Source organism: Cervus canadensis, chromosome 29 (assembly GCF_019320065.1).
Source record: "Cervus canadensis isolate Bull #8, Minnesota chromosome 29, ASM1932006v1, whole genome shotgun sequence".
NCBI lineage: Eukaryota > Metazoa > Chordata > Mammalia > Artiodactyla > Cervidae > Cervus > Cervus canadensis.
Window position 1 is genome coordinate 26609286 of NC_057414.1, and position 21544 is coordinate 26630829.

General features: G+C 52.5%; 1 protein-coding gene across 2 annotated transcripts in view; it reads left to right on the forward strand.

Moving 5' to 3' along the window:
• PKNOX2 (PBX/knotted 1 homeobox 2) overlaps positions 1 to 21544 on the forward strand; it is a 289557-nt gene that overhangs the window by 32320 nt on the left and 235693 nt on the right. The gene's annotated exons all lie outside the window — the stretch shown is intronic.

A 21544-nucleotide genomic window follows, 5' to 3' on the forward strand; every position in this document is an offset into this window, starting at 1 on the left:
TCTTGCCTGGAGAATCCCATGGACAGAGAAGTCTGAGGGTCCATGGAGTTGAGAGAGTCGGACACAACTGAAGTGACTTAGCACACATATAGGTGTAAAAACTGATATTCAGAGAGGTTGAATAACTTGCTTAGTAACACATAACTTGGAAGAGACAGAACCAGAATTTGAACCAGGATTGGTCTGACTCCCAAGCCTAAGGTCTTTCTGTTACACCCTCCATCCTTTTGCTGACTGACTTAAGATACGGGTTCAAGACACATGGTTTTCCCATCCCCAGTTCTTAACATTGTGAGCAGATGAGTAATATCGTAAAACTGAAGTTTTTAAGACGATATGGATGGTTTGTGCTGGGAGACCTGAGGGGCAGGAGCAAGGGGATGAACTTGGCAGGAGTTGGGCAGTGATGGGAGAGGGGGTGCGGTCCAGGTTAGGGTGGGAGGAATGGGCGAGAGGATGGACTTGAGAGCTCTGTTGAAGAATCAGTAGAATCTGGTGATTGACCAGGTACTGGGAGACCACCCTGGGGTGGAATCTCCAGCCTGAAAAGTTGAGGGAGTGACATACTAGTCATGAAAAGAGCGAGGTTCTTGTGGGACAAGGTTCTCTTTTTAAGGTGCTGACTCTGAGGCCCCGTGCAAACATCTGGGAGAGGAGTTCCGTGAGCAATGCCTGATCATTTCTCCAACCTCCAAATTTGATTTTGGGTGTCATGGCCTCTTGGGGAGTGTAGTAGAATGATGGATTCTAGCCCAAGAAAAACATACACACACATATACATATGTACACACACACGTGCGCACACACATGCAATATGTGTTGACAATACCCCAGGGGGGATCGCTAGGATTCAGGGTCTCCAGGTTACCAGCACTCGGTTTAGGGCCTCTGTCCTGGCTGAGGGCATCTGTGCTCTGCCACTGCTGGGTCTGCTTGGGAAGCTGGAGACGGATGTCCTGAGAGGCTCTGTCTCTGCGTATTGGACATGTGAATCGGGCCAGGATTCCTTGAAGGGGACACTTCCCCATTTCAAAGCTTGTACCTGGAAACAGCGTGGGTGGGGTTTCCTCTCAGACTCTGAGCCAACAGGAGGGTCACAGGTCATCTTCCCCGGGTGTGCCCCAAACTTGGCCCTGAGTTTGTTCATTTTTTTTCCTCTCATTCACTCAGTTGCTGAGTGCTGACTGCGTGTCAGGGGCTGGGCTAGGCATCCCCTGAGGAATGGTGACTCAGGACGGCCCGAACAGGGCCCAAGCCCAGGAGATGCTTCCATCAAGTTCGTCTTCTGAGCCTATCGCCGGACCCAGGGGGTCTCCCCAGCACCTTCACGGAGTGTTGTATATTTCTCTTACTGAGAAGTTCCAGTCTGTACCGGGGTGGAAGCGTGGCAGTCAGGGAGGGTGCACTGGAGCTTGGAGGCGGTCCAGGGAGGGAGAGGGTCGTAGAGCAGTGACGTCAAGCCTGGCTTCTGATGGCCCTGCTACAGTTTCCTCTGTGACCTTGGCCAGCTGCCTCACCTCTCTGGGCCTGGATTCCCACATCGATAGAGCAAAGGAGTTGGATCTGGTCATGGCCAAGGTCTTATCCAAGTTAATTTTCCATGATTCTAAGTATAGAGCTGCTGCTTGCTTTCAAAGGCTCCCGGAAGGAAGTGGCCCTGAGACTATGAGGATAAAGCATGGCTCCTCCCCTGAACTAGAGGTAAAGAACCGGCCTGCAAATGCAGGAGACGCAAGAGATGTGGGATCCATCCCTGGGTTAGGAGGATCCCCTGGAGAAGGGAATGGCTACCCACTCCAGGATTCTTGCCTGGAGAATCCCATGAACAGAGGAGCCTGGTGGGCTGTGGTCCACAGAGTCAGACACGACTAAAGTGTCTTGACAACATGCCTCCCCCAGGCAGGGCCCCTGTGCTTCATCACTTAGAGAGGAGGCCTTGTGTCAGTGCTGGGAAGGCATGGAGAGCGTTCTTCCCTGAGATCGCTGGCTTTTACCCTGTGTGGTAAGAATATGGTAGCCACCACGGTGTGGCTATTTAAACAAATTAAGGGGATTCCCTGGCAGTCAGTGGTTAGAACTCAGCACTTTCACTGCTCTGGGCCTGGGCTCAATCCCTGGTGGCAGAACTAAGATCCCACAAGCCAAATAAATAAATAAATAAAAATTGTAAAGCATTTCAGTGAATTAAAATGAGATCACGTGAAAAACTCAGTTCTTCAGTCTCACTGACCATGTTTCAAGAGTTCAGTCGCCTTTTGTCCGTCCCTGTAGGAAGCTCTGCTGGATGGAGCTACTGTAGAAGCCAGCCCCGGCGGGGCCCCCGTGTCTCTGAGGGGGCAGAGGCCTGTGTGGTTGGAGAGGGCGGATGGCACTTGGGGAGACCCCGGTCCCGGTGTAATTCGTTGTATCTGGGATGAGAGGAAGATGCAATTTCTCAGGCCCAGCCACTCTGATCTTCAGACTCATTTATTTACTGCCCAGCCTCTGGGGTGGGCAGTGAGCACAGCTCAGAGGTTGCTTCTGGTGTCCTGTGACTGTCTCCGCCCCAGGGTCTCTCTTTCTGAACCCCTATTTGACCGGGGCCCCAGCGAAATCTCTTCTGCTCCACACCCACCTGAGAAAGAGGTCCTGCCCAGGCCTTACCCGAGGGTCCTCGGCTTCCCTCCAGTTTCCGTTGAGGCCTCAGACAGGGAGCCTTCTCCCACTGGGGACTTGTTAGTAATAAATAACTGTGCCTCAGAGTCCTGCTATGGGTCCTGGAAGGGAAGAAAGAGACCCAGGCTGAGGTTCCGACGCAGCAGCTGCAGCAGGGGTGAGCTGAGAGTCGTCAAAAAGGATTGCACATCCCCAGAGGTCCCCCCAGGTTGCTCTAGAGTTGGGGTCAGTAGGGGGGTTGGGGTTGGGCTCGCAGAAGCTCTCTGTGCACAGAGCTGGTGAGATTCCTGGAAAAGGATCACGGTGACCTCTGGCTGGGTCATCTCCACCGCTGCTTACACTGCCCTGCACACAGACGCCTGCGGCCGTCTCTGGGGGTCACACCACAGCTGTGGGTTGCAGCTTGAAGGATCCCGGGAAACCTGGCTGTTACCTCCCCACGTGACACGTTAGCAGCATAATCCTGGCTTGCAGGCCAGTGGAGGGCCCTCTGGGAGGCAGTTGATTCTTTGTCTGGACCTCATGGTCTAGTCAAGACTATGGGTTTTCTAGTAGTCACGTATAGATGTGAAAGCTGGACCATAAAGAAGGCTTGATGCTTTCAAACTGCAGTGTTGAAGACTCTTAAGAGTCCCTTGGACAGCAAGGAGATTAAACCAATCCTAGAGAAAATCAAGCCTGAATATTTGTTGGAAGTACTGGTGTTGAAGCTGAAGCTCCAATACTTTGGCCACCCGATGTAAAGAGCTGACTCATTGGAAAAGACCCTGATGCTGGGAAAGATTGAAGGCAGGAGGAGAAGGGGACACAGAGGATGAGTGGTTGGATGGCATCACTGACTCGCACTCATGGACATGAATTTGAGCAAACTCTAGGAGTTGGTGATGGACACGGAAGCCTGGCATGCTGCAGTCCATGGGATTGCAAAGAGAATCAAACTTGACTAAGTGACTGAACAGCAAGAAGCTTGGGAGAATTGGGCATCCTGGCTGTGTCTGCCAACCTGTGGTGAGGCTAAGGCCTGGAGGGCCATCTTCCTGGGACTTGCTGGGGGCTCTCAAGCCTACTGAACAAAGAGAGATGAATTGTGTTGGAGTTTAGCATGGAGGTCTCATTTGGAGGAGGCCAGATGTTCCACCATCATTTCTATAGCAGGCTTCCCTCCCAAGGGGACAAAGAATTCTGTCTGGAATCCTTGCTTCCATCAGCTTTTTGGATGGAAAATGCAGAAAGACAAAGGGGTGATGGGGAACAGGTAACACACCCCATGGACCAGCCTTTCCACCTTGGATTCCCTGGTGGTGCCTTCCCTGAGAGATAAGAAGGGTGGGAGGCAGCAGGGGAGGGGGCCAGTCCTCCCTTCAAAACTTGCTTTGGGGTCTACTTCAACACACTCATTCCTGCCCATCGTTGCCTGGTGATATGAGTGCCAAGGTCAACTTGACTTGGGCACAGGTAAACTTGGGCACATTCCCCAGGGTAGGTTTGTTTCTGTCTCCGCTTCCTTTGAGTCCCTTTGACCTGTGACAGCCAGCGACCTTGCATCCTAACCCTGCAGATCTCACCTCCAGACTCTTCAGACAAACATTCCCCCACCCCACCCACCCGGCCACCTACCTCCCCTCTCTGCTCCTTGGCTGGCCCTGCTCCCCACCTGTCTCTTCCCCTGTCTCTTCCTCACCCTCCTTCTTTCCTGCCTTTCTCCTTCTCATTGGTGGTTGTCAGAGTTCCCACCCCGCTGCCCTCAGCCCACCCCCAGGTGGTACCTGACTGATGTTTCAGCTGACCAGCCTCTGCTCCCCTGGCCCTGGGCACCCACCAGGCCCCTGTCTACTCTGAAGAGGCCGAGGAGCTTGGCTGGAGTGGGATGCAGGCTGCTCCCTGCTTGCCTGGGTACCCGCTTCTCCTCGCTGCAAAGCCCTCTTTTGTTCTCGCTGTCCTTCAGGTCCAGGTACCCCTGCCACTCTCTCACATTCATTCACTACAAATTAAATTTATTATCCATCCGAGAAAAACCAAACCAGGAGGTGAAGTCAGTCAGTGCCAAAGAAAACAGTGTGATGCATCTCACTGTCCCAGATGAAGCCATTTGGGGCTCCTGGGTCTCTCCACGCTGCTCTGTGGACCGGCTAAGATGCAGGCTGCGTCCACTCACAGAGGGAACCCGGGCCTCTGGTACCCACAGCAGGTGGCTCAGGCTCCCCGTCTACACAGCAGCGACACTGGTGTCCTCTGAGAGCAGTACCCGAGGAACGCACCTGGTGTTCCATTCAAGGCACAGCGCCGGGTCCTGGCCACCGGCCTCCCTGCCTCACAGGTGTAACTGAGGTGAGGCCAAAGGTCCCCGCTGTCAAGGCATTTTGCTCTCCCGGTCGCAGTCATTAGTCACAGGACGGAACAAGACAAAGCGATGAGCAGAGATTCTTTTCCAAGAGCTGGAGTCAGCCTGCCCCACCCCAGGGAACAGCAGGAGGATTCACCAGGTTGCTTGAACTGAAAACCAGGGCTCACCCTTGACTTTGCGCTTTCCCCCATTTCCACATAGCCAATCCTGTCCATTTGACTTAGGGTCTAAGGTAAGTCTTGGCCTGACCATGGCTCTGCACTCCCCACGCCATGCCCTCGGCCGGGTCTCTGCTGTCAGCCTGGTCACTGCAGTGCCTCCAACTGGCTTCCCATTCATCCTTGTGCCCCGATCCCTCCTCTACATGGAAGCCAGAGCCATCTTCCCTACCCCGAGTCTCTTCTTCATCCAGGCCATTTGCAGTTGAGTCTTTATGTGTGTGGTCTGACTTGCCCCTTAGACAGGCTCCAGGAGGTCAAGGAGAGTGTCTGGGTTGATCACCACAGGCATCCCAGCGCCCTGGATAAGCAACTGTTGAGCAAATGAGTGAACAGAGGGCCAGGTGGGGCATTTGCTTTCTTGCTCTCTCTTCCAAAGGGATGTGTGCTCCACATGAGCAGGGGTCTGTATGTTTTATACACTGTTATCTTCTTAGAGCCTAGAACACCCGCACATCCAGAAATTCTATAAAGGTCACAGCTGAGTGATTTGAGAGGCTCTAAAGTAGAAGGTTCGACCAGGTTCCTGAGCGCAGACCACTGGCCGAGATCCAGACCACCACGACATTCTCAGACCATCGCCTCATTCTCTTTCCTTCTCCCAGGTCTCCCAGGCCTTTGGTTCCAGAATCGCTTTCTGAGCTGGGAGGTTAGGTTGGGGCTGAATTGCTATCGATTGTGTCCTGCAACCCCCTTGAGGAGGAAGTGGTGTCTTCTTTGTCATTTCTGGGTTAGGGCTGAGAGATGGGGAGGTGTGCTGGGGCCATGCCCTTTGGTCCCGTGAACTTTGGCCCCGTGAACTTTTGAAAACAGGCCTCTGGAGCCTGCAGTGTGCGTGCTCAGTCGTTTCGTGTCCTACTCTTTGTGACACAATGGACTGTACTCCCCCAGGCGCCTCTGTCCATGGGATTCTCCAGGCAAGAACACTGGAGTGGGTTGCCATGCCCTTCTCCAGGGGACCTTCCCGACCCAGGGATCGAACATACGATTCTTACGTCTCCTGCACTGGCAGGCGGATTCTTTACCACTAGCGCCACCTGGGAAGCTAGAACTACAGCAGTGCAGCTCTGATCCTTCCCAAATATTGCTTTTCTCCTTTGAAGAGGAAAAGCAGCCTACCTCCTCCCCATTCAAAGTTCTGGTGACTCCCAGAAAACATGGAAAGTGTCCACAAGGCCTGGCCGCAGAAGAGAGGGCAAGGCCTTGGGGAGAAGGCGGCTCCGGGAGGCGTGCTGTGCTGGGACTACCCACCTTGGTCCCTCTCCGAGCGGTTTCCACCTGTGGGAGGGAGGCCGGGACACCTGTGTGCAGCCACGCTGAAGACTGTTTGAGAGGCTCTGGAGTAGGAAGTAAGACAGCTAGGAAATGGTCATTTTTCATCTCACTTGTCAGGAAAGCCCCAGCTTCAGCACACTCTCCCACTCTCCCATTGTGAATGACCCCGTGGATCCAATTCCTCCACTCCCTTGAAGGTTTTCTTCCAGAGCCTTCTCTTGGGCCCTCCCAGCTCTCTTTTTAGTTTCTCTCCCGCGTGCACTCATTTCCCTCTAGAGCCCAGCTAGCCTGGCATCAGCTCCGGTTTGGGGAAGAGAGGTGTCTGAGGGGCGGTGGGCTCGGCTAGGGGGCTGGGGGTCACGAGCTGCCTTGCGGCTGCTCCGCGGGGTCTGGCAGAGCCCCAGCCTCTGGCTGTGACATACAGCCCCCTTCATGAAACCAGACAGAATTAAGCCTTTTGTTTCCTGTTTGCTAGGCCGGCTTAAAGAAAACACAGAGGGTCCGTGCGGCTGGGGCTCCCAACAAGACGGCCTTTGTATTCATTTAATTAATCAGTTAGCTGAGGGGAAGGAGCGGAGGGAAGTTCATGTTATAAATACATGTTTTTCTTTGGCTTTTTTCCCCCAAAAGACAGGGCTTGAATGGCATCCCCAGGAGAGTCCCCCATCTCACCCCAGACATGCTGGGGGCCTGTGGGGCTGCAGCTGTGACTCCCCCTCCCCCATGCCTCCAGGGGCATTAGCCCTGGTCTCTCTGGGTCCTGGGGAAATGTCAAATGCTGGTGGGGGTGGGGGGTGTGGAAGGGGAGGGAGTGGACGTGCCCATTTGTCTCTGGACTCCATTTCCCGATCCTTGCCTCTCCCCTCAAACCCTACATCTCCCTACACCCTCCACGTCTGAGGAGACTGTACTACCAGGTGGAGAAGTACCTGCCCCCAGGGGCAGGGGGTACTTGGCAGGTGCACTGGGGGGAGAGGTCCTGGTTTAGGAGCAGAGTGGTCTTTTTAAAAATCTATTTATTTGGTTGCATCAGGCCTTAGTAATAGCACTCACTATTCTCTCACTGTCTGCCCCCGGCTGCCTGGTGAATTTTTTTTCTTTTTAGAATTCAAAAAAACCTTTTCTGATGAGGTAAAACATTTGCGGTCCCTAAATATATCACCCTCATGATGGAATTTCACTGTGGTAAAGTTTCCTTCTTGTTTCCTTCATCTCAAGTCTTAGAGGAAAGACTCTAGTTCTGGGAACTGGATGAGTCTAGGCCTGGTGGACACGCCGTGCACAAAACCCCCAAAACAGAGGGTCCAGGGGTGGGACCCCACATCTGGCCTCTAATTATCAATATTTTTCTTGTCTCACAGGACCTGATATCTAGCCAGGGTGCTGCCACCTCAGCGAGGGCCAGGCCCCTGCTTCCTTCCCATGCCTGCCTGCTTCCTTGGCCCTTCAGGGAAGTAGGGAGACACCAAAGGCTGGGCGGGAAGAGAGCATCTAAAATGTTCATGGGAGACAGGACTGCAAGGCCTTGATTTTCTCTCCCGTCCACCCCCATCCCCTGATGAGGGCATTCTCTCCCCTAACCTATGGTTTCAAGCCACAAACCCTAATATCCTCCCTGTCGGCCTTTCTGGGAGCACAGTCAGGCTAGTGAAACCCTGGGTGGGGTGGTCTTTCATTAGCACACCAGCACGATGCTTGAAGCCATTCGTGACCTGCATCAGCAAACAGATCCACTTAATGCATTGTGTGGCTGATGGGAGCGTGTGTCCTCTTGCCCGACCCCTGAAGCAGGGACTAAAACTCAGAACTCCAGAATTTCTACGGCATTTCCGGGCTAATCTGGTGTCAGCCCTTTTCATCCCAAGCTTCATGTTCCCTGACCAATGCTCTACCTTGGCCTGCGCTTCCCTTGTAGGGAGAAGTACAAACCTCTTGGGTTCCTCTGTCTGGAGGGCAGGTCGTAGGTTCGGGGTGGGGCGGGGAAATCAATGCTGCTCTTTGCAGCTCCTGGAACTGCTTTTTACCAGAGATCCATACAGTGGAGGTTGGCGGGGAGTGAGGTCAGACCCTGGAGAGTAAATCTCATTTTCGAAGTTGCTTGACTCTTAGAGACTCTGAAGCTGGAGAGGATCCCCATGATGCGCTGCACAGGGAAGAAGCCACGGCCTCCTGCTTTCTAAGCAGCGGAGGTTTAGTCCATGGCAGGATTGTGGGTGGGGCTGTCAGGGCTCTGGTTTTGGTCCTCAGGATGCAGCCAAGGTGGCTAGGAGTTGGATGTCCGGGGAGAAGGGGCCACCAGGAACACGTTTTCCAAGCATTATTGTACAAAGGAGTCACATGGGTGTCTTGGTAAAATGCAGATTCTCAGTTGTGTCCTTCTCATTGCGACCCCAGGAACTGTAGCCCACCAGGCTCCTCTGTCCATGGGATTTCCCAGGCAAGAATACTGGAGTGGGTTGCTGTTTCCTTCTCTAGGAGACCTTCCCAACTCAGGGATCAAACTCGTGTCTCCTGCATTGGTAGGCGGATTCTTTACCACTGAGCCACCAAGGAAGCCAAATGCAGCTTCTGAGGCCGTCGGTCTGGGTTGAGCCGAGATCCCGCATTTTGAACCGGCTCCCAGGTGATGCTGGTGCTGCTGGGCTGTGGGCCACACCCACGGTGAGGGCGAATAGTGAACAGTTAGGGGCTGGTGGATTTGGCAGCGCTGTGCTCACGAAGTGAAAAGTTGCTGGCCTGTGGCTTGAACGACTGCTCTATTCCTGTCAAAGCAGGACCGCTTACCCGTTTCCCTGGGAATTTTCCAGTTTTGTCAATCAAAGTTCCCTAAATGGTTGACCGCCCAGTTCCAAACCTCCCCTCCCAGTGACTGTCTTCAAGGCCGTCACCTTTCTTTCCTGGGCCTCACCCTGCCACATGGTTTCCATTTAGAGTGTCAATTGGCCCCAGTCCAAACCCCACTCCGGCCTTACTTTCAGCCCCCAGAGGTTTGCCTTAAAGGTGGGATGAGATTTTATGGGGCTCCCCTGGTGCTCAGATAGTAAAGAATCTGCTTGCAATTTGGGAGACCCGGGTCTGATCCTTGGGTCAGGAAGATCCCCTGGAGAAGGGAATGGCTACCACGCCAGTATTCTTGCCTGGGAAATCCCATGGACAGAGGAGCCTGGTGGGCTACAGTTCACAGGTTCGAAAACAGTTGGACATGACTTAGTGACTAACACTTTCAACCCCCCTTCAGGCTTGCATTGTCCTTCTCCCAGCTCTGCTAATGCCTTTTCTATAACACATCGAGACACTCTTCCTCAGGCCACAAGCCTGGCTGAGGCTGCCTCTTCTCCAGGTCATCCTACCCCTCTCTGAGCTCCGGGACCAACTGTGCTTGGCAGAGGCTCTCTGATGCCACTGGCTATCGTGTGGCCTAATGGCAGCCTTGAGAATACTCCACACCCACACACAAAGGCCCTGACTCCAGAGCTAGACTGCTCAGTCTCCGAGGACGAGGACTGTGCCCCCTCTTTCTTTGTGTCCTTGCGGTACCTTGTACACAGCAGGTGTTTACTCTTGGAAGGATGGGGCTTGTCCTGCGAGTGACTCTATTCCCAAGACTCAGTGGGCAGGGCCTGGCACAGAGTTTGTGCCCGTTATGTGTTCGTTACATGTAGCTCCTAGAAAGGAGTGAGTTAGAAGATATTCAGTACATATTTTAATCATGAATGGTTTTCGATGCCTGAGTTCTTGGCATTTATTTTTGTATCCATTCTGCCTGGCAGTAGTGGGCTGGATAATTTTTATTTTTAATGAAATTGTGTTCTTGGGCACGGAGTTGCTTCCGGAGAGGAAGGGGAGGGGGTGAGCCCTTGTCGAAGGCCTGGAATCACGAGGCTCCAGGTGGGCGCTCCCCTTTACCACTTGGCCCGCAGGAGCTTCACATGCTTCTTAGCTCAACTGAGGGGGACTGGGCTTTGGGGTCCAGCAGGCCAGATTGGCTGCTTCTTGACGGATGGCAGAGACTGATATTTTTGGCTTTTATGCATACACTGTGACTGCTGATGCTCAATCTAAAATTTTAATTCAGTGTTTTATTACATTCAATTAAAAGTCGATTTCAAAGCCAGCAGCTGACTCTCTTGCTTGGGATGAGGATGAGCAAATGCCCCTTTGAGCCCCAGATTTTTGGCCCCTCGAGGCAGCCCTTACTTTAGAGTCAGGGTCTCTCCCCTCTTCTCTCATTGCCCTACAGCCCAGCCTCGGCTTCCTCAGGCTACATTTAGTTACATCACCACGCATTTACTGAGCCCTGAACATGTACAAGGCATTTGTTGTTTAGTCCCTCAGTCATGTCCGATAACTCCATGGATTGTTATCCCACCAGTCTCCTCTGTCCATAGGATTCTCCAGGCAAGAAGACTGGAGTGGGTTGAAATTCCTTCTTCAGGGGATCTTTCCAACCCAGCGCTCGAACCTGGGTCTCAAAATTGCAGGCGGATTCTTTACTGGTGTGCCACCAGGAAGCATTTAGGAAATGAAATCTAGCCCCTAACTTCCATCTCCAAGTTTATCCTCTAACTGGGGAGGCGGTTCATGAGAAGAAAAGTAACAGTGTAGGAGTTAAATAATAATGAAGATGACAGTGCAGGAGGTGTCACGAGATGGGACAGGATGGATTAATTACCGAGTGAGTGGCACAGATTCTCTGAGTTGAGGGAATTCTGGAACAAGGAAACGGTTGTGCACCGAGGTGATCTGGAATGACTGGCGTGGGATGGGGTAAGCTGAGGAAGGCAGAGTTGAGTTCATCTCAGCAAATACTTATGGGGCATCTGCTACTACGTTCCAGGCACCGTGCTGTGCCCTGCAGAGACGAGGGGAATAAGACCTAGTGCTCACCCCTGAGGAGTCTACAATCCAGGGGAGAACAGTGGAGGGAAGTTCAAGGGTGGGGTGGGGGGCTTGAAGCACCAAGGAGGGATGCCTGGCTCAGGCTGATGGCCGTCAGGGGGGGCTGGAGGGATTCATTCCTTCTGACGTTTAAACTGACCCCAGGGGAAGTTTGTCCAAATGTGGCCAAATGCGAGAGGGGGAGAATCAAGCCAAGATGTCATGTGCACGAAAGCTCAGATAAACAAAACCAGCCCACTGAGGATGCACCAAGCGAGCATCTCAGGATTTCCTGGGCAGGAAGAAGTCTCCATTGTCCTGCAGAGCCTCAGATGCCAGCTAAGGAGCCTGGCATTTTCATCTAGCCCATGGGGAACCCTTGAGGGAGCAACATGAAATAGCATTGGAGAAACAGGCCCAGCTCTGTCTCATCATCTGTGTGACCTTGGCCAAATGATCCTCTCTTTGTGCCTCAATTTCCTAATCTGTAAAAAGGGTGTAAAAATAGTACTGACTGCCTTGAGCTCTCATGAGGACTGAGTGGGTCAGTCACCACAGAGTGCTAAGAGAGCAGTCTTGGAACAAAAAGAATACTCAGTAAGTTGTGGCCATCACTGGTATTAAGGGATTTTAGGCTGGCAAGTGCCTCGGGCAGATTTGTGTTTTAGAAAGATCATGCTAGCCATCCTGAGAAGACTGGGTCAATGTGGGCAAGACTAGAGGTAAGGAAGCCAGTTAGAAACTTATCGCAGCACTCCAGGCGTGCAGTGATGAGGGCTGGATGGAGACGGGGCGCTGTGGCTAGAGGGCGGGGGCCAGACCCCAGAGCTTTGTGAGAATAAGAGGAAGGGAGGGCTCCAAGGAGACTCCTGAGTTTTCACTTTACATTCTGGGTGGATAAGATGGTTAGATAGCATCACCAACTCAGTGGACATGAATTTGAGCAAACTTTGCGAGATAGTGAAGGACAGGGAAGCCTGGAGTGCTGCAGTCCATGGGGTCGCAAAGAGTCGGACATGACTGAGTGGCTGAACAACACCACCACTGGGTGGACGGTGCTTCCAGCAACTGTGCCAGGAGATCCAGGAGGAGCAAAGGGTCTTCTGGGCTGGGAGTCTTCCCTCCCTTCTTCTCTCTCTCCCTTCTTCTCTCTCTCCTTTTTTTCCCTCCATCCCTCCCTTTCTTCCTCCCTCCTTCTGCAGATTCTTCCCCCGCTTCTTTCTCCATTCTTTTTTCAAAAAAGGAAGCATTTTGAGTTCCAGCATCTGTGGGACACTTACTTGGAGATGTTGTCTATCAGGAAGTTGAATGCGCCCTAGAGGATGTGACTGCAATAGAGGTGTGGAAACCATGAGCCATGCATGGTGGTCAAAATCATGAAAGCGAATGAGATCACCAGGGAAGAGGGTACAGAGGGAGGAGAGTCACGAATGGGGGTGAGGAAGCCAGGAGAGCCAGTGTGTTCGGGGCATGGCCAGCTATCAGCCTGGACCTTGGATGGGGAGTCAGGCAGGGGACATTGCACCTATGTTGCAGATTAAGAAATGGAGTCTCTGGGGACAAGGGGGCTAATGTATGTCTTGGGTGGAGTCTTGCCTTCTGGGCTAGCATTTTTTCCACTATGCTTTCATATCTGTGATGGCGATGGGTCTGCGGGGCTCTCATGCCTATAACGGGGCTTCCCTGATAGCTCAGACAGTGAAGAATTCACCTGGAATGCAGGAGACTCAGATTCAATCCCTGGGTTGGAAATGTCCCCTGGAGAAGGGAATGGCAACCCACTCCTGTATTCTTGCCTGGAGAATCCCATGGACAGGGGAGCCTGGCGGCCTGCAGTCCATGGGGCCTCAAAGAGTCGGAGACGACTAACACACACATGCCTGTCACATGATAGCTGGGTCTGGGAGACTCTGTATGCACATAGGTTCAGGGGCATGGCCTGAGCAGAGGGAGAGACCGCAGACACATGAATACACACACACTCACAAGAGATGGGAACGGTGGGATGGAGGGTCAGAGCCCAGGTGAGGTTGGCCTTAGGAAGGAGGAAGTGGAGTCTGCTTTTGAGAGGGGAGGAAAGGAAAGGGGAGCTAAAGATATATGCTGAGAAGAAAGGGAGGCTGTTAGGCAAACTCAGAGACCCAGAGCTGGTGGACACTGAAAATGCCCTGCCGAAAAACTCAGGCACTTGTGAAGTAAGGTGCCCGTGAGCACAGGGATGAGCTGGACTGGCTGGAGGATGGGCGAGGTGATGAGCGGGTTGCGGGCCCCACTGCTTTGGCCTAGAAGATGCAGGTCAGAGCCACCTTTGTTGTGAAAGAACAAATGAATAGAGGGGTAGAGGGCCCCTCTCCTGAGGCCCTGAACAGATTAATCTTAAAGGAGTGTGTTCTATGCAACCTTACACATGCTCCAGCATCTTTCTTCACTCCTACCCTCACCTGCCCTTGGCCTCCTGTGATCTTCCTGCCTGTCCTGTTCTTATTGTAGCCCTGGCCCCAGGAGAAGGAGTGACCTGCCCCTGCTCTGGATGGAGGGGAAGCCAGGTGGAGAAGGGAGGCTGGGGGAGGACCTCTCTGGAGGCAGGAGAATGAAAACATGCAGTAAAGTTTCCACCAAAGCTTGGCCGGGGAGCAGAGGGGTGGTCTCTTGTACTGAAAGAGCATCTCGCAGAGGTGACCTCACCCTCGAGTTCGTGCCTGTGGTCTGGGAAGCCAGGACCCTCCACCCTGTGGGCCCTGCCGCATGCTTCTTGCTAACTTCTGGGCTGTCCTAAATTCTGCTCTTACTGCCCAGTTCCTTGGCTGGAATTCCAGGAATCTGCCCTCCTTGCCTTCAGCAGGTCATCTCGTCCCAGTGCTTGCAATCTTTTAGGGAAGGAGCCCACGCTGTTCTTGTTCTGAGGCCAAAGTCTGCATTTGGGGCAATGGGGGTGGGGGTGGGCCAGGACCCCTCACAGTTTCCTGTTCTTCCCCTGTGCCAACATGGGCTAGAAGCAGTTGCAGGCGAGGTGTTGGAGGACATGCAGCCAGGTGGACCAGACATAGCTGGACCCTCCCATCACTGCAATGGGAACACATGGGGGCCGTGGTCCTTCCCAGGAAGCCCCCTGCTCTTGGGTTCAGAGTTTTCAGGGTCTCTAGCTGTGGCTGTCTCCCACCAAGGGAGGCTGGCTGTTCCTGTTGGCCTGGAGCTGAGGCTCTGGAACTGGGATAGGAGTCTTGCATGTGGAAACCTGGAAAGTCTCAGGGAAACTGGGCCAAGTTGGTCACCTCAGTTCCCATGCTGACTTCTAGAAAAGGGCAAAGTTCAGGATCTCCAAATTCTACCGGGCACAGCCTGGATTTTCCTCTGGGTGGATGCACCCTCCACATGGGTCATGGATAAACTCTGCAGTGTGTGATATAGACGTGGCTTGGGAATCAGCAGGCCTGGGTTGGAATCCCCTTTCTGTCACTTCCTAAGTGTACAAGTTTGGGTGAGTTACTTTATATTTCTGACAGTGTCCTTATCTGGGATCAGATGATCACAGTATCACCTCACAGGTGGTTTTGAGGATTAAATGGGATGACTTTTGTCAGTCAGGTGTCTAGCACAGGGCACTGGCAGGAGACCATCAGTAAGCGTTGTGTGTGTGTGTGTGTGTGTGTGTGTGTGCGCGTTTAGTTGCTAAGTCATGTCTGACTCTTTTCGACCCCATGGACTGTAGCCTACCAGGCTCCTCTGTCCATGGGATTTTCCAGGCAAGAGTACTGGAGTGGGTTGCCATTTCCTTCTCCAGGGGATCTCCCTGACCCCGGGATCGAACCCTGTCTCCTGCATTGAGGGCAGACGCTTTACTGTCTGAGCCACCAGGGAAGCCCCAAAGAATACTGGAGTGGGTTGCCATTTCCTTCTCCAGGGGATCTTCCCTTTGATCCAGGGATCGAACCCATGTCTCCTGCATTGGCAGGCAGATTCTTTACCATTGAGGCCCCAGGCAAGCTCCAGTAAGCGTTCAGTTCAGTTCAGTCGCTCATTCGTGTCCGACTCTTTGCGACCCCATGAACCGCAGCACACCAGGCCTCCCTGTACATCACCAACTCCCTGAGTCCACCCAAACCCATGTCCATCGAGTCGATGATGCCATCCAACCATCTCATCCTCTGTCATCCCCTTCTCCTCCTGCCCTCAATCTTTCCCAGCATCAGGGTTTTTTCCAATGAGTCAGCTCTTCGCATCAGGTGGCCAAAGTATTGGAGTTTCAGCTTCAACATCAGTCCTTCCAATGAACACCCAGGACTGATCTCCTTCAGGATGGACTGGTTGGATCTCCTTGCAGTCCAAGGGACTTTCAAGAGTCTTCTTCAACACCACAGTTCAAAAACATCAATTTTTTGGCACTCAGCTTTCTTCACAGTCCAACTCTCACATCCATACATGATCACTGGAAAAACCATAGCCTTGACTAGATGGACCTTTGTTGGCAGAGTAATGTCTCTGCTTTTTAATATGCTGTCTAGGTTGGTCATAACTTTCCTTCCAAGGAGAAAGTGTCTTTTAATTTCATTGCTGCAATCAAGCGTTAATTCTCTTTAATTTCCCACTCTTCTTCTTCCTTGCTTTGGAGGGATACCTATTTTGCAGATGGAGAAAGTGAAGCTGAAGAGCAGGTTTATTTTATTCTGGATCAAAATGACAGTCAGAATTAGAAATCAACAGCAGACTTGCAGCTTTTGACTACTACCTTCCTACTTTGGAGTAAATAAGAATTTCTCTATGTGGAATGTTCCCTGGATGAGGGAAAGAAACTATTTTTTTTTTAATCTATCTACTTACCTATCTATTCACCCACCCATCCATCCACACATTCATTCATCCATCCATCCATTCAACAAATATATATTGAGTGCTTACCATGCGCCAAGTAGTGTTCTAGGTGCTAGAGTTCAACTGTCAACAAAACACATTAATTTTTACCCTCTTCAGACTTAAATCCTGCTAGGGGAGATGAACAGTAAACATCTATCTTGGGACTTCTTTGCTGGTCCACACTCTCACTGCAGGCGGCACAGGTTGGATCCCCCAGTTGGGGAACTAAGATTCTGCATGGTACATGGCATGGCCAAAATAAAATTTTAAAATATCTATCTAATATAATGTAAATCAGTAATATTTGCTCATCAGGGAAAACAAAGCAGGTCTATGGGGTGGAGTGGCTGGGAAGCAGGCATTGCTCTATGCCGGAGGTAGGACGGCCCCTCTGAGGAGGTGACATTTGAGTTGAGGCATGAAGAATGCTGCCTGGGTCCCATGGGCCTGCTCCCTTCCTCCCAGAGCTCCCACCGCAGGCCCAGCTGCCCAGGGTGGAGTCAGCTGGTGAGGAGAGACTGTCAGTGCCTGATCTGGCCTGCAGGGGAGGTGGGGTGCAGCTGTTTATATCAGCTGTCTCTCAGCGGTCTTGGCCCCTTTGTTGGTTTCAGCCTCCAGAATGGGGGAGGGACTCAAGCTGGGAAAAGAGTATTGAGGGTCAGATCACAGATGAATTTAAAATAAGCCCCACCTGAGGACACTCTACACTTGGGACAAGTTGCAGTGGTTTTGGTTTCCTATACAGCTCCACTTCTTTGACTTGGCCTTTTACTTTAAGAAAAAAAGACACACCCTTGTTTGGATTGCATGCTAAATGATTTATGAACCTTATTCTTCTCTGTTCATTCTACCTGTAGGAGCACCAGCCCTCAGAATCCCTTTCGTGTTGATTGAGTACATTTTAAAGCAAAAGGAGACAGTTTGAAATTGCTTCACCATAAAACTGGTGGCCTCCCCAGGCCCAGGAGGGACTCCTTATCTTCCCTCTGAAAGAGTTCCTTTGCAGCTAGTTAAGCAGGAGATCAGTCTAGAAGAGTGTAGGCAGTCTTGTGTGTCCTGGAGCAGGCAGTCTTGTATATTCTGGAGCTGGTAATTATGGATGTGAGACCCCAGAATCATTGGCTGGACCATCTGCCAGGAGTCATCCTTCTAGTCTAAGTGTGACTCCCCCTGGCCTGGCCCTGGGGGTGTGTCAACACTGGTCAGGAGGTTAAGGAGGAGTTCGTAAAGGGCTGGTCAGAGCTCAGTGCTGTCAGGGGACCCCACTGAACAGGATGGGAAGAGAGGGCGAAGAGAAGGAATGTCATACCCATCTTTGATGTCCCTAGCCTCCTGGAAGGCATGTGTGGAGAGGAAATAGGGGCCAGGGAGCCAGTGCCGAGGCTGAAGGTCCCCTTGGTGGGTCTGAAGTTAGACCAGGACCCAGAGCTTTCTCTGGTTCCTCCCCGACTGCTGTTCAGTCCAGGTGGTGGCGATCTCGGACACATGTTCTATAGTGTGTGTGTGCGTGCATGCATGCTAAGTCCCTCCGTCGTGTCCAGCTCTTTATGACCCTGTGGACTATAGCCCACCAGGCTCCTCTGTCCTGTGGGCAGGTGGGTAATTATGGGTCCACACTTAGTACTTTCTTGGCCTTGGGAAATGGACTTTTAACTGACTCAGGTTCTACCACCCAGTCAGTCTCCTGCACCCCAGTCTGGCCCAGGGCCCCCTCTCAAGTGTCTTCCTGTCCCAGATATAGTGGACAGCTTTCCCGGGACTCCCGCTCAGGCTGCGGAAATGGTGTGAAGCTGCTCTCTCCTGTCTCCTTGTCCAACAGATGTCCCTGCGTTGCTCGCAGGTTCTGGTTTTTCCAAGGTTTGCTTAGAATCCTCCATCTTCCAAAAGTTGTTGTCCTTCGTGGTTTCCCTTCGGGCAGAAGCCCCAGCTTCCCTCCCCTCGGTCTGCCCCCCGCGCTGTGTGGGGTGGCATTCCTCAGTCGTGTCTGCCTTGGATACCACCTGGGCTTGGCCTCGTCTTACCTGTGCTGCTGACCTAATGCGTGGCTTTGGAAAAGTCACGTCATATCTGTGACTCCCAGTTATCTCTCATTTATCAAGTGAGAAAAAGACCATTTGAGGAACAAATGAGATACTAGTTTTGAAAAGGAATTGTTGTTTAGTCTCTCAGTCACGTCTGACTCTTTGTGACCCCAGGGACTGTAGCCCACCAGGCTCCTCTGTCCATGAGATTATCCAGGCAAAATTGCCATTTCCTTCTCCAGGGGATCTTCCCGACCCAGGGATGGAACCTGTGTCTCCTGCTTGGCAGGCGGATTCTTTACTGCTGAGCCACCAGGGACGCCTATAGTTCTGAAAAGTGCTCAGTAAATTCTCTTCACTGTGCCCTTATGACAAAAGCTAATATAGACACTTAAACATTTAAAATTCTGCTGTCTGACGATTTCCCTGGTGGTCCAGTGGTTAAGACGCTGCAGTTCCAGTGCAGAGGATGTGGGTTTGATCCCTGGTCAGGGAACTAAGATCCTACTTGCTGTGTGGCACGGTCAAAAAAAAAAAAACACATGAAAGAACAAAATAAAATTCTGCTGCTGAGCGCAGGCAATCTGGGACAAGGGTGAGATAGTGCCCAGAGGAGCCCCGAAGAGAAGGATGGATTGTCCAGCTCGACCCCAGTCCTCACAGTGGTGGGGGGCTTTGTTCTGGGGTTCCCTGCTTGGCTTTAAGGGTCTGCTCTCTGTCCTCCCACCACCCTTGAAATGCCGTTATCTGCATTTGAGCAGATGATGGAGATGAGACCTGAAGGGATGAAATAAGTTGTCCATGATCACAAAGTGAACAGGTCATAAAACAGAGAATCAGACTCAGCTCCTCCTGGCCCTCTTGTCCACGCCCGTGACATCACCCCCTCGCGGAGGACACCCTTGAGGATGGCTGGCCTCCATCAGTGGCCACAGCTCACTGCTGCCTCTGAATCCCACCCACATCATGAACCTGTAATTCTACCTTTAGCATTTTGGTCCCCAGAGTTAAGCGTTTCCCCTCCTGGTTCTCTCTTCCTCCTGCTCTCACTCCGTCTCTCTTCCTCTCTCTTGACCGCACACACCGGGAGGGTTGCCCATGAAGCATGGATTCATGTTGTCAGCCCCTTTCTTCTTGGCTCAGAGAGATAGCCAGAGCAGAATCTCTAAATTGTGTGCCCTGGAGGGTGGCTGATCCCCAAAAGGGCAAATAAGAAAGGCTTGCCCAACTGGGACAAATGTCATCCCCTTCCGAGTTCTACTGGAGCTGTTCCTGCCTTGGTGCAAGTTGAGCCGAGGCCTGTGGACAGTCTGGGAGACCCACATCCTCCGCCATCGGGGAGCCACCCAACAGATACAGGGCTGTGGTTAGTTGCTGACAGTCCGAGACAGACAGCTTCCCTGCCTCCACCTCCCCGCTCCATTTTCTCCCTCCTCCCCACTTCTTCCCCCTCCTCCTCTCCCTCTCTTTCTCTACCGACTCCCCCATCCTTGACATGCAGGACTCAGTCCCACTGAAGCTTTTGTCCATTTGAAGAGCCCCTCTCTCTCCAGAGGGGCTCAAAGGGCCTTTTGAGTGGGGAGCAGACAGCCTGTGGGCCTGGGAGGAGAGAGAAAGGCGTGAGATCCCCCGAGGGCTCGAAGGGTCAGGGGGCTGTGTATCTGGTGACTTCTGAATGCAAGCTCCAACAAAGAGAAATCTGTGAAGGGAGAGCCTCCACGAAGGAAATAAAATCTCCATGAAAACAAACTTTTGTTGGAAGCTCTCTCCCCTTGTTTTGGCAGCCAGGACGCTAAGTCCTGGAAGGGGAAGGCTGGATCTTCCGGAGCGGTTGGGAAGCTCTCAGATTGTCCAAATATCAGCTTGCTCCTAGGGGACTATTTTCCTCCCGCTGGGAAGACAGGGCTTGGGAGCTGGTGCGGTGATAACTGGTTTTCTGATCAAGGTTACAAAGAGTCAGAGAAAAGCTGGGGGCTGTGCAAAGGGCCCTGGACTGTGGGTTAGGATCTCCGCAGACACAGCACTGCTTGTGGTCCAGTGGGACAGACCGCATCCTCCAGGCCTTACTTTTCTTGCCTATAAAATAGGCAGGATTTGCCCTGTAGAAAAGCAGAGTCTGAGCCAGGAAGTAAACTTTTGTTGGCCCCTGAGCCTGTAATTCACGGACCCAGAGGACAGAGGTGAAAGATCTCTGAAGATATCACAAGACCGAGGGATGCTGGAGGGTTGTTATCCTTCCTCCTCAGGCCTAGATGGTCACACTCCGGGCTTAGTTGTTTAGTTTCTGCATCTTTTTTTCCAAAGAAGTTGGGGAAATGGCTAAAGAAGGGCCTTTTGACTTAAATAAACTGTGTTGGTCTCTCTCTGGATTGGTTTGGGGACACCGGGTCCTCGCAGGGTTTGGAGATACAGACAATGAGGCTCTCTGCCTCATCTGCTGGGATGGTTTTCTTTTTTTCTTTTCTCTCCCTGGAGTGTGGGGAAAGGGTAAGAATTGGCGTTGGGTCCAGGCCCCATCAAACTGTCTTCTTTCACCCTTCTGAGAGAGAAAATCCTTGATTGTGACTGTCATCAGACAGAGCTCAGAGGACTCGGGCAGCAGTGGCCAGGGAAGGGGAGAGCTGGGATTCCGAGTCTGTCTGCTCCCAACAGGCTGGATGACCTTGGGCATGTTTCTCCCCCACAGACAGCGTCAGATGGAATGATGGGCAGAAGGGAACAGAAACTTGGAGGCAGTGCTGGTGGGTGCAAGGGGTCCTGAGAGAGCTGGCCGGGAACCAGGCCCGTCTCCTCTCCTGGGACCCCTCCCCACCACTCCTTTCCCAGCTGGAGGCCAGGCTGCTGATCGATGGATTGGAAAGAGGAGTGTGTCTCACTCTGTGCTCTGAACGTCTTTGAAAACCGAGAGACCTGTGGGCAGAAGGGCCTCCCCAGAGTCCTCTCTGACCAGAGGGACTGTGATGCGTCCAGGTTGGGGAAGGTCCATCCAGGGAAGCCTGACTGGACCAGAGAAGGCGCTTCCTTCCTCCCCTCTGTCCCTTCGGCAGCCTGGCTGGGCCACCCCTGGGCTAATAACAGAGCCAGTCCTGCTGTCACATGGCTGGTTGCCACTGCCGGTGACATGGGGACATTGTGAAGAGGCGAGTTAATAAGTGAAGTTTCCCACAGCTGCCCCCACGCAGAGTTCATGGGGATCGGGGGCAGGTTTGGGCTTGCTGTGGCCTGAATGTGAATTTGCATGGAAGGAAGCCGGGGGTCAGTCTGGGCGGGCTCCCCTTAGCCCTCCTCAATACACACACAGG